The sequence below is a fragment of the Dromiciops gliroides genome, chromosome 2 (assembly GCF_019393635.1).
Source record: "Dromiciops gliroides isolate mDroGli1 chromosome 2, mDroGli1.pri, whole genome shotgun sequence".
In the NCBI taxonomy this organism is placed as follows: Eukaryota; Metazoa; Chordata; class Mammalia; order Microbiotheria; family Microbiotheriidae; genus Dromiciops; species Dromiciops gliroides.
Genome location: NC_057862.1, coordinates 189,349,597 through 189,363,493, shown reverse-complemented (window position 1 = coordinate 189,363,493; position 13,897 = coordinate 189,349,597). Strand labels below are relative to the sequence as shown.

At 40.3% G+C, this 13,897-nt stretch overlaps 1 pseudogene; it reads right to left on the bottom strand.

Annotated features, from left to right (window-relative positions):
* Positions 1-705: 705 nt before the first annotated feature.
* LOC122738541 lies at positions 706-12,600 on the bottom strand (annotated as a pseudogene).
* Positions 12,601-13,897: the final 1,297 nt, after the last annotated feature.

Sequence of the window (13,897 nt, the reverse complement as noted above, 5' to 3'; positions counted from 1 at the left end):
TTCTGGGTTCTCCCTATCTTTGAAACACCTACAATTGTTGTATAAATTGGCCAGAAGACTAAAGCTATCTTAGTTAGAGATTGCTATCAAGAGATATAGGTAGATGTTTCTTCCCATTAATCACACACACACACACACACACACACACAAACACACGCACGCACGCACGCACGCACGCACACACACACACACACACACACACACACACACACACACACACACCAAAAACAAAACACCAAACCTAAACCTATTACTACTACTATATTCTATATAGTGGTTTAAAATTTGCAAAATACTTTACAATTACTTCATTTTATTCTCATGACAACTCTGGGAAGTAGGTAGGTATTGTCACATTTTACAGATGAGGAAACTGAGGTGAACCAAGGTTAAAGTGACTTGCCCAGGCTCACACAACTAGACAAGGTCTGAGGTTAGATTTGAACTCAGGTCTTCCTGACTCCAGGTCCAGTTCTCTATCCTGCCACCTAACTACATATTCTTTTTTTTTTTAACATATTATATATATATAATTTTCTATTGATCCTCATATTCTTTTTTTTTTAACATTTTATATATATATAATTTTCTATTGATCCTCAGTAGAAACAAAAAGGTACTTAAGTACTTAATGTATTCAAAGTTACAGGAATGTTTCTCTCTTCCCTACCCCCTTGTTTTGGTCTAGAAGCATCAGCAGGCATCTTAGGCTTTAGAAAAGGCCACTTTGATAGCCCGAACAATGGTGTCCTTGTTGATGCCAAACATCTTCAGCAGGTCCATTGGCTTCCCACTTCTGGGGATGCTGGCAACTGCCAAGCATCTGATGGTGATGCCAGGTTCACCCACTATGGCAGAAGCCACAGCTTATCCTATGCCACCCTCATAGTAATGGTCTCCCACAGTCAGGATGCAGCTGTGGGTTGCACAGGCACTGTCAAGGAAGAGCTTCTTATCCAAGGGCTTGATGGTAAAGGGATTGAGTACCCGGATGTTGGTCTTTTCTTTCTTCAGCTGCTCGGCAGCTTCCAAGACTTTGTGGAGGGTCACCCCAGCTCCAATCAGAGTCACCTGGTCATCCTTGCTCTTCAGAACCACCTTAGCCTGGCCAACCTGGAAGTTTTCATTGTCGTTGTAAATGATCACATTTTCTGGGTGGCTGGTCATTATGAAACAGATGCCCTTTGTGTTGGCAGCTAACTCTACTGCTTTCTCCATAGCCACAGTATCACTTGGGTCAAAGACTGTCCCATTGGGAATGCTCTGGAACATGGCAAGATCTTCAAGGGCCATCTGAGAAGGTCCATCTTCACTGATGGACACTCCACAGTGCAAGTCATACAGGTTGATCTCAGTCTCAGAGATGGCCACCATCTAGATCTGGTCAAAGGCCCTGGTGAAGACGGCAGCAAAGGCACTGCAGAAAGGCACGGTCTGGTCCAGTGTGGCGCAGCCCACAGCAACGCTCACCATGTTCTGTTCTGCAATGAAACATTCAATGAAGTGATTGGGATGTTCCTTCTTGAAGAGTTCTGAAAAGGTAGAATTCTTGGTGTCCCCATCCAGGGCAATCACACGTGTGGTCACTGGCATGTTCCAGTTTGGCCAGGGCCATGCCATATCTTTGTGGGTGGCCGTCTTGTCTCCAAGTTTGTAATTTGGGGGAGAGGGCATCCGGATGTTAGTGATGTTCACTGTTGGGGTATCCTCTTTGGGGAAGGTAGCTAGAATCTTCTTCTTGCTTTGGATTTGGCCATAGATTTCCTCAATGACCTGTTCTGCCATGTTTTGGGGGAGGGGCTTCCCATGCCAAGATTCCTTATCCCCCACACCTGAGGTTCCTCTGCCCTTATATGTCTTTGCAATGACAGCCTGTGGCTTATACTTGCCCTGGTCGAAGGCCTTGCTGAGTTCCTCCACACTGTGTCCATACACCACAGTTGCGTTCCTCCCAAAGGCTTCGCATCACTTCTGGTACACTTCCACTTGGTGATGCAGTGGGGCAGGGTTGCTCTGGCCCAGCCAGTTAATGTCAAGGATGGCGACCAGGTTGTCCAACTTCTAGAATCCCATGAAGGCCATGGCCTCCCACACGGAGAGCTTCAGATATCTCCCCCTCGCCCAGCAAACAATAAACACAGTAGCTGGCTTTGTCGAAGTATTTGCCTGTGTAGGCCATTCCACAAGTTGCTCCAAGCCCCTGGCCCAGGGAGCCAGTAGCCACATTTGTAAAGGCTTGTTTAGGAACTGGATGGCTATCTAGAATGGAGCTGATCTTCTGCAAGTTTAGCAGCTCAGCCTCTGGCAGGAAGCCAGCCTCAGCCCAGACTTCATAGAGAATGGGAGCCGCATGGCCCTTGGAGAGCACAAATCAGTCATTGCTGGGGTCCTTGGGGTCCTGGGGCTTGTACTTCATGGTGCAGAAGAAGAGGACCACCATGATCACTGTGACACTGCAGCATGATGTGGGATGGCCTGAGCTGGCCCTAGTGGTGGCTGGGATGGAGTTGATGCTCAGCCGGTTGGGGGTGTTGTTCAGCACCTGCAGTTTCTGTTGGTTCACCTTATGGTAATCCTCCCTGGTAAAGGGGGTTGTCGTGGTCTTGAGTACAAAGAACATGGAAGTTTGATAGTGACGATACCATGTTACAAAGCCAGCACCCCCTTTATATTTTTGACAAGACCTTCTGAAACTTTGTCTAATGTCTCAGGTGTGTGTGTGCCAGGGGCTTGGGACCCCAGAAGTCATGTTATGAGACTGACACTAAGTAATAACTGAATGCATTATTATAATAAATATTCAGTCTTAGTTATGGGGACTATATACAATAGGAACTAACATAATCATTTGCTTACATCTTCTTCCTGATATGAACTCTGCCTGGTGATAAGTATGGGGGTGTTTCTTCCTGTATCATGTGCTTGAGAATCATATGAAGTCTATGTTATTAATAGTCCCTGGGCTTATTTTTCTTTTTTCTTTTCAGAATCTTATTCCCTGGGTACAACTTGTGGTACACTTGTGGGAGGATTTAATAGCGGCAAATATATGTAATGTTTTTTGCATGACTAATAAATTAATTACCAATAGGATAAAGTAGAGAATGTATGTTTTCCCAAGGGTTTTAGTCATGCATTTCCTTTCTTTGTGTGCCATACTGAAATTTAGTGTGGCTTAACAGACCAGCTTATACTGAGTTAGAAATGTCATCTTTTCTTGTGAATGGATGAATATGAATCTTTGTTTAAATATAAGCAACCAGTTCTCCATTATTCACAATGTGGATTAGCACTTTTTTCTTGTATTTGCCAATTCTATGTTTCAGTTCAGGGTTTCATTTGTTTTGTGTTAACATGGTGACTTTTGGATCACAGATCTAGAGCTGGGAAGGACCCTGAGAGCTCCAACTAGACCAGTATCCTCATTTTATAGAAGGGGAAAAAGACCCAGTGTGGTTAAGTGATTAGACCAAGGTCACTCTGGCAGCAATTATCAGGGAGGATTTGAACTTAGGTCCTCTGTCTCCAAAACCAGCGTTCTTTCCATTGTACCAACCTTTTTCTCTTTACTTGCTATTTCAGCCCCCTCTGATTCCTCATGTTCTTCCAAAGGCATAATTGCAAAAACCTCAAATTTGCAGTCAAAAGAACAAGTAAGAGTCCTATCTCTGATTTTAGCAGTATAACTAATGAGATCTACTTGTCTAAGCTTTACTTTTCTCACCTATAAAATGGGTAAGAGAATTCTTATACAACTTACAGGTTTGTTGTGAGGAAGGTATGTTTTATAAACTGTAAGAATCTAAATAAATGTGAGAGATGCTTATTCTTATATGTCCCTGTCTTATATGTCCTGTTCTGATACCTGTGTATGTGTGTGGGGAGTGACCCTAGGTTCTTGAAGTCTTATCCAGGCAGAGCAAAAAGTCTGGGGGATGCTACTCAGTTGAAGAGGTTTGGATTATGGGCTCAGTTGTGCATGACACGTGTCATGTGAGGACCAATCTAGCTAAGGAAGTCCAGAGAAGTTGATTATCAGTACAGTGGTGAGAGGAAATACAGCAGGGTGTGGAGACAGAAGTAAGCATAGTGACTGGTTATGAAAAAGCCCACTGGAGACTGTCCCAAGAGTATTCCCCTATGCTGTGAGGTCAGCGAATTGGTTTGGCATTTCCACTCTTGGCTGTTGTAGCCTGTACAGATAAGGAAATGGGACTAGGCTTTCCAATTTAAAAAGAAAAACAACTATGTCTGTGCATCTTATTCCCTTAAAAGGTAGTTCCATAAGGGAAAGGGGTTATGTCTTATCTCCCCAAATGCCTAGCATAGTGCACTGTATATAGGAGATGTTTAACACATATTTGCTGAATTTGGTAAATTTTTTTGTGTTTCCGGGTTTTTTTTTTGTTTGTTTTAAATAAACTCTCAGCTCAACTCACTCTTCACACTTCTTCATCTCATGACCATCCTGGAGAATGCCTCCAACTGGAGGCTCATCAATTTGACTGGCAACCCTGTATTAAGGAGCACCATTTAATGAAGGACACCAGTCATATTCATTTCACTTCTGGTTGAAACTACTGTCTGAAATTGACTTCCTAGCCAGCCAGCCTCTCCCCATCCCTCACCAAATTCACCCCTCCCCTTGAGTTTTCTAGCTCCCCTTTATGTATTATAAGCTTCATGAGGGTAGGGACTGCCTTTTTTCCTGTATTCCCAGAACTTAGAACTGCTCCTGGCCCATAGTAAAAAGTAATAAATGCTTTATTTATTTTCACTGAATACTGGAGCTGGGGGAGGATTTGGGGTAGAGATGGGCATCAGGTTTGGACCCAGTAAAAAAGGAAATGTCAGAACAATCCAGTATCTTTGCCAAGAAAACCCCAAATGGGGTCATGAAGAGTTGAACATGACCGAAAAACAACAGAAAAATGGACCTGGTAGGTGGTGTCTTTTATATGTGTCTGTCATGTGTTCTTCTCCTTGACCTTCTTTGGGTAATATTCTCAGGTGTATTATGGTATTTATGTTATCTGAAGTATTGATAGATAGGGAGAGGTGCCCTGTGTTCTCTACTTCCATTGCCTGAGAACCAATATGTCTACATGTGAGGTGACAGACTGTTATAAAAAAGATGTCCTTAAATCATTGTGTGGACCACTTGTCATTCACCCACAGAGCATAGCTATCACTTTTGTCAATCCAATGGGTTTTAAGTAGGTTTTCCAAATTGTTTTAATTTTTCATTTCTTGCTATAGCCAATTTATAATTTCTGTGTGTCTCCCCACTGCCTTTTCAGTGGGTGACACTTGGTAAACATATTCCTTCTTATTTTATGCTTCACTTAACTTTAAACAATCTTGATTATCAATATTATCTGTGTGGCTATATCCATTAAGGAATTCCATAAGAGGATAATATGTATGAGAAATACCTTGTTGAAAGAGAACTTTTAAGGCCACATTTTGTATTACCAAATCTTTTTCTTTCTTTCTTTCTCTCTTTCTTTCTCTCTCTCTCCCCCCCCTCTCTCCTTCCTCTCTCCCTCCTTCCCTCCCTCCTTCCCTCTCTCCTGCCTCCCCTCTCCTTTCCCAGTGGACAGCATTGAGGTCTTGGATCCTCTCTACCTCTCAGTCAGTTGACGTTTTGAAGATGTGGTCCATTGTAGAAAATAGTTTATAAAGACTGACTTCCTATTTCATATTTTCATCAGTGTCTATGCATGGGGAATTCTTGTTCTTTTAAATATAACAAAGTAAATATATAGGCTGATAGTTACTGATGTCCTTTTTGTCTTTTGTTACTAATATCCCCTGATGCCTTTCCTTTTTTTTTCTTTGGGAATCATTCTCTATTTGACATCTTGAAAGTCAGGGTCCACAGCCTTTAATATATTTGTCGCCTCTAGCATAAGGATTTTTTTTTTCCTGTGAGATTGATGAGGTCTGACTGCTCTTCCACAACTTTATTCTTTCACATGCAATTTTCACTTCTCCACAAAATTTGTTAGAGATCAAACTTAGGGGAAGGGCCAAGACTGTGTCTAGGACAGCCTGCTTCTGCTGCCTGCTTCCACATGCTTGGCCTATAGTTTCCCACATACTTGGCCTATAGTCTGTTCATCTTACCATAGCATTCAGTCATGCCTTCTGCATATGAGCTCCAGCTCCTGGTGTCTCCAGGTCATTTTTCCACTTCCAGAATTTGTTATTTCCCATTAGACTGCAGAGGAAAAAGCAAGCAAACAAAGCATTTTCTTCCTTGGCTATTTTACTTAGGAAAAGAACACTCACTAAGTCATTGTCAGGAAAACCCTCAACTGCCTCTCATGGAGGGGACTAGGAGGGAAGTTTGGCCTCAAGTAACAACTTGTTATTCAACATTTAAATATCTCTAAGAAATGGTGATAATTATGTAGTCAATAGTTTTCTTTTTATTCACCTTCCTTCCTCCTGACTCCAAAGCAGTGATGTGCTGGGAAATGTTAACAACTAGCATAGATGTACTCAGGTCATTTTAATTTTGATCTACATTATTAATATCTTCTCCATCACTTTTAAAAGTCTAGACATTCAATAAAATAATAAAATTGGCCCTGGTTTGTAGCCCTTGTCTATTTCCAAGTGGTAAATCTTCACAGTGAAAGTTTAACAATTGGCAGTCACCAGCCTTTTTTGACTAGGCTCTAGCATAGTCCTGCCTGGATCAACAGCTTATTTAGTTAAGTGGGGTTGCCTCTGTTATAACTGCAGGAAGTGCCTTCTCTTCTCTATCTTATAATTTGATGAAAAGATAAATTATAACCAGATTATAAAGATCTTGAGTGCCTCCCTTCATTGGGATGTTTCTTCCTCTTTTTTTATTTCTCAAACTTTGTGCATTTGTGTGGCAATATCTGAAGCCATGAGCTTCATTCCTGGTTCCCTCTTTGGAGACTATCTCCTGAGAACTGATCTTTCGTTATTATTTTGTTGTACCTGTTATGTGCTTTGGCAAGGACTTTTAAACTGGGGTCTATGAACTACTTTTTCCAAAATGTTTGTTTGTTTGTTTGTTTTTTACAGGGCAATGAGGGTTAAGTGACTTTCCCAATGTCACACAGATAGTAAGTGTCAAGTGTCTGAGGCTGGATTTGAACTCAGGTCCTCCTGAATCCAGGGCTGGTGTGCGTTATCCATTGAGCCACATATTTCGATAAGTATTTCAGTTGCATTGATTTCCTTTGCAACCCTATGTAATTTGTGTTACAAATTTAAAAACATGATTCTGAGAAGAGGTCCGCAGGCTGCATCAGATGACTAAAGGGGTGCATGACACATGAAAAGTTAAGAAATTTTATAGGTACACGTGTGTATGTATGTATGTATGCATGCATGCCTTTGAGAGTCATACTGTGCTTGACCAAAAGCTCCTCATTCCAATATTTAAAGCTGTGGTCTAGGGGCAGCTAGGTGGCACAGTGGATAAAGCACTGGTCCTGGATTCAGGAGTACCTGAGTTCAAATCCGGCCTCAGACACTTGACACTTACTAGCTGTGTGACCCTGGGCAAGTCACTTAACCCCCATTGCCAAAAAAAAAAAAAGCTGTGGTTTAGCAATCTAAGTCCCAATTCTCATATCACCCTCTTAAGCAACTAGTTCACTTTCCCATTCTGCCTTTCTCTTCTAAAACCCTTACCTTCAAATATCACCAGGGATTTTAAAAAATTAACAAATTAAGCAACAAAATACCAGCTCTACTCACTCAGATCTTTAGTTTCTTGCATAGGAAGACTTCATGATACTTACTTAGCAGTACTGGACTGAGAGGGTCCTATGATGAAAAGCGATTTGTATTCCAAGGTCCTGGGTTCAAGTTCTGGTTATATGCTACTTAATAGTTACAATATGTTGGAGTTTCATTTTACCCATCTAGGATTCGGTTTGCTCATCTACAATATGAGGATACTGGACTCAATCTCTGATGTATCTTCTAGTTGTTGATCCTAATTTACAAAGAGCTCCTAGACATATGGTTTCCCCCCACCCATTTGTCTTCTTTCTTTCCATCTTACTCCAGATGATGAATGTATATTCAGTCATTTCACAAATATTTTAGATCAGTCTCCTCATATGTGTCAATTGTAGTTCTCTACCTTCTTCAGAAGGGTGTTGTCAAGATTATCTCACCGCAATGAGGCCCTTTCTGTGTTCATATGGCATTTAGTATTCATTAAGAAGAAAAGAGGTGGTGGGAAAAAAATGCGGCATCTCAGCTTCCCAGTTGAGAAGACGTCACCTCACATTCAAGATGAGCTCAACACATTCATGTATCCTTCCATTTTCATATCCCATGCTCCATACAGTGAAACCTCTCATGGGTTTTTATAAAAAGAAAATTTAGCCTTTCTCCCACTGCCTTGGATTTGAACTGAAAGGCTGAGTCTCCCTTGAGTCCCTGTCTTATGAGAGAAGTGAGGATATCTCTAGCCTAGACCACAGTTAGAATTAATTTCTATGTTTCCTGGTGTAAAAGCAAGGAAACACAGTTCCCTTCAACTCTCTGGAAGATCTCTCTTTCCACAGGAGCAAGGCCTGACAGTTTTAGAGGACACAACCCAGCAAAATAAGTCTCCCTCATCTAAGCATGAGGCATGATTCTGATGATCTCATTTACCAAAAATTATAGGACTATAACTTTTAAAAAAAAACACAATAATCCATTATAATATTACCCTTCAATTTTATTTGAAGCAGTAATTGAAAGAAGGTCTACTAATTGCCTGTCTCTCTTTGATACATTCCTAGAGTTTTACTGAGGGAAAAAAACCAACCCCCCCCCCCCCAAACCCAAAAACATTTGTAGGCTGCTTCTGGGCAAGCAAATGTTCTTGTGCAGTTAAAGAGGAATGGATGGATAAGAGGGAATGGGACAGAATTTACTAAACTTCATGTTAACATTTGTACATTGCCGCATACTTCTCATGAATGTGAAATCATGAGAGAACAATCTTACAGAAAATCTGAAACAGGTAGCACAGCATAGTGAATAGAAAGGGGACTTTTCAGTTAAGACAAGCTGAGTTCAAATCCCACATCCAACACATGTAGGATGTTTATCTGTGGACAAAACTTTAATTACTCAGGGAAATATGATAAAAGATTTAGAGTTAGAAAGGACCATAACAGAGATGGGATTTGAGCTAAAGGCCTCTACCTATATTCATTTTCTACTCAATGTATTACAGGAATAGTTAGGCAGAGTATGATGCCATGACCTAAAATTTATTGTCAGTATACCGTAACATCAAAGTCAAGACACTGGGATTCAAAACTCAGCTCTAACACTTATAGCTATATGACCCTGGGTAAGCCGCTTAACCCAGATTCCAGGAAATACTTTCTCTGGGAAAGAGATATGGAGATCTCAATCATTCACCTGAGGACATAGTAGACAGGAGATAGACAACTGTATAATAAGGTCAAGTATTTATATAGGGTGTGGTTAAATGACTTAATCCTTTTGGACCTAGATTTCCTCATTTGTAAAGTAAGGCTTTTGGACTGAAGCATCTTTAAGGTTATAGCTCTAACAGTGTATACATTTCTTCTTCTTTTTTTAAATTTTAGACTTTTATTTTCCAAATTACATGTAAAAGCAAATTTCAACATCAATTTTTTTTTAAACTTTGTGTTCCAACTTCTCTTCCTCCCTCCCCTCCCACTCCCATCCCAAGAACTCAAACAATTCCACATAAATTATACATGAGCAGTCATGGCAAACAATTCTACCTTATCTAGGTTGTGAGTGGAAACAGATAAAAACAAAATTTCAGATTAAGGAATTGTCAAAAAAAAAAATGTGTTTCAGTCTGTTTTCAAATACCATCAGTTCTTTTTCTGTAGATGTACAGCAATTTTCCTAGGTTCTTCAGAGTTATATTGGATCGTTGCCTTGCTGAAAATAACCATGTGCTTCCCAGCAGATCATTTTACACTTAATGCTGTTATTTTGTATATAGTACATTTCTCTCTGTTTCAGTTCATGTGGGTCTTTCCAGGTTTTTCCGATAGCATCCTGTTCATCACAATTTCTATATAGTACCTTGAACTTGACAGAAAATTTTCTTCACAATAGTCCAACAGAGTAGGTACCATATATATATTGTAGTCAATCAACGTAACTATTTCCCTCCATCCCATCCCTTCCAATCATATTTATTCCATTGTCTACCTTATTTTGCCCTAATCTTCCTCATAAGTGTTTTGCTACTGACTGCCCCCTCCCTCACTCTACCCTCCCTTCATTCACCCTTCCTTCCTTATCTTCTTCCCTTCCTACTTTCCTGAAGGGTTAAATAGATTACTCTTCCCTATTGTATGTGTGTGTGTTATTCCCTCCTTGAGCCTGCTCTGATGAGGTTATGGCCTTTCAGCTAATTCTGTTTTCTAAATTTTTCTTCTTCCCTCCCTCCTTAACTCTCCCTATGAAATCAAACAATTCAATATATGCCATACATGTGGTGTTATGCCAAACATCTTCACCTTCCTCTAAAGTGTTTTGCTTTTTATAGCTCCCTCCACCAAACTTCCCTTCCCCCCTTCCCCTATTCTCCCCCCCACCCCCCCCACCTCCTCCTCCTCCCACTTTTCCTCAGGGCAAAAATATATTACTATACCCACTTGAGTATGTTTGTTATTCCCTCTTTGAGCCAATTCTGATGATAGTGAAGTTCACTCATTCCCCCTCGTCCCTTTCTCTCCATAGGCATTTTTTCTTGTTTCCTTCCTATGAGCTACTTCTCCCCATTCCACCTCTCCCCTCCTCCCTCCCCTGGTCAATTCCTCCCACCCCTCACCCTTATTTTAATGATGTCATCATGGGTCAGGTAGATGGCACAGTGGACAAAGCACCAGCCCTGGGTCCAGGAGGTCCAGAGTCCAAATCCAGTCCCATACACCAAACAACCCACCTTGTTTGCTCCACAAAGAATAAGGATATACAAAAAATAAATGCTTTACAAATATCATCCCCTCATATTCATTTCAGACCTGTGTCCTCTGTGTATTCTTTGATGAAAAAGTTTTTATGAGTTGGAAGTATTATTTTTTTCTTGTATGACTATAAACAGTTTAATCTTTTAATGTCCCTCATGATTTCTTTTTCCTGTTTACCTTTTTATGCTTCCCCAGAGTCATATTTGAAAGTCAAATTTTCTATTCAGTTCAGGTCTTTTCATCACAAATGCTTGACAGTTCTCTTTTTGATTGAAGTTCCATCTTTTCCTTTGAAAAATTATGTTCAATTTTTCTGGGTAGGTGATTTTTGGCTTTAGTCCCAGTTCCTTTGCCCTCTGGAATATCATATTCCATGCCCTGTGGTCCTTTAATGTAGAAGCTGCTAGATCTTGCTTTATCCTTATTAGAGCTCCACAGTATTTGAATTCTTTTTTTCTAGCTGCTTGCAATATTTTCTCCTTGAGATGGGAGCTCTGGAATTTGGCTATAAAGTTCTTGGAGGTTTTTCTTTTGGGATCTCTTTCAGGAGGTGATCAGTGGATTCTTTCAATTTCTATTTTAGCTTCTGCTTCTAGAATATCAGGGCAATTTTCCCTCACAATCTCTTGGAGGATGGTGTCTAAGCTCTTGTTTTGGTCATGGTTTTCAGGTAGTCCAGTTATTTTCAGAGTATCTCTCCTGGCTTTATTTTCCAGGTCAGCTGTTTTTCCAAGGCGATATTTCACATTGCCCTCTATTTTTTCATTCAATTGGATTTGCTTTACTGTGTCTTGGTTTCTCATGTCACTAGCTTCCATTTGTTCAATCCTAATTCTTAGGCAGTTATTTTCATCAGATAGTTTTTTAATCTCCTTTTCCATTTGGTTTTTCAAGCTGTTGACTTTTTTCTCATGACTCTCCTGCATTGTTCTCATTTTACTTTCCATTCTTTCCTCTCTCTATATATATATATCTTCCTTCTACCTCTCCTATTTTCTCTTCAAAGTCCCTTTTGAGAGTTCCAAGGCCTGAGACCAGTTCATATTTTTCTTGGAAGCTTTAGATGGAGGGGTTCTGTGGTTGATTTCCTCATCAGAGGCTGCACCTTGATCTTCCTTGTTGCTGAAAAAGCTTTCTATAGTTTTGAACTTTCTTTGTTTGCTCATCTTTTAATTGATTTTAAACTCTCCACTGGGGTGGGGGTGGGGTGGCTGCTTCTCAGCTCCACTCCTGTTCCCAGGTTCAGAGGGTCCCAGGTGTTTTGGTTTGAGGGAGGGCCAGTTTTGCTCTCATCTGGCCTGTTCTCTGGTCAGCCTACTTACTAAACAATCTATCAGCAAAGCTTTCTGTGGTGTGGTTCTTAGCTTTGATGAGCCTGTGCACCTCCCCCACCTGAGCCTCCTGCCTCTTAGGATTTCTTCCTGGTTCCCCACTGGGGTGGGACAGCTGAATTCTTCCCCCACCCTGCTGGTACCCCTACAGTTTCTGCTTGCCCTCTGTCCAGCCAATTAGCCCTCTTACCCAACCGCACGCTCAGCTCCAGAAGACACCAGCGGCATAGCAGATTCAGAGGTTCTCGGGTAAATTCCTCTGGCAGCGTGTCTGGTGTGTCTGTCAGCATGATCGTAGGGTTAGAATTTACTCGTGTTCTAGCATGGCCCCCTGAAATCTATCTATAGCTAGAGAATAATCTCAACCCGTATTTTTGTGTGTTTTTCTGCTCCAGAGGTTCTTTTATTGCTGTTTTTGGGGTGATTGTATCAGGAACTCTGTGCATTTAATGTCTTTCCTCTGCCATCTTGGTTCCGCCCCCCCCCCCAATGTATACATTTATTAAACAAAGATGAAGCTGTATTACTGTTTAAAATTTGATTGTCATTAAATAAACAAACCAATAGAGGATTTTGATGCCACACTGAAATGATGATATTCTCGATGAAAGCCAGAGGCTTAGAAAAAACACACTGTTCAAATGTAGGTACAACTTTATAATTGTTTTTCATCTAGGACTAGAGTCCTTGCTCACTTTGGGTATCCCAAAAGATAGAATAAGTTCTAATTACTTGATAGTCAGCATCCTCTCGAAAAATTAGTTCATGAGACCCCACCTATGTGTTCACTTTTACTAGTTAGACAAATGATACACATTTCTTTATTTTTTTAAACTTTGAGTTCCAAAAACTCTCTCTTCCTCTGTCACCTCCTCCCTCTTTAAAAAGTCAAGTAATTTGGTGTAGACTATACATGTCCAATCATATGAAATATATTTCTACATTAGCCATATTGTGAAAGAAAATACAGACCAAAAATTTTTTAAAAACCAAGAAAAATATTTTTTTCCCCTAAACTATGCTTTGACCATTCTGGAGAGCAATTTCGAACTTTGCCCAAAGTTCTATAAAATTGTGCATACCCTTTGATCCAGAAATACCACTGCTAGGTTTATATCCCAAAGACATTTTTAAAAAAGGAAAATGACCTATTTGCACAAAATATTTATAGCAGCTCTCTTTGTGGTGGCTAAGAAATGGAAATCAAAGGGATGTTCATCAAATTGGGGAATGGCTAAATGAGTTGTGGTATATGATTGTGATGGAATATTATTGTGCTATAAGAAATGACAAGCAGGATGATTTTAGAAAAACCTGGAAAGACTTACATGAACTAATGCAAAGTGAAGTAAACCAGGAGAATTTTGTATATAGTAACAGTAATATTGTTCACTGAAGAACCGTGAATGACTCAGCTATTCTCAGCAGTACAATGATCCAAGACAATATCAAAGGATTAATGATAAAACATATTATCTACTAACAGAGAAAGAACTGATACTACCTGAATACAAACTGAAGTATACTATTTTTCATTTCTTTTCTTTCATTCTTTTCCTTTTAGTAGTTTTATTATATAAAGTGACT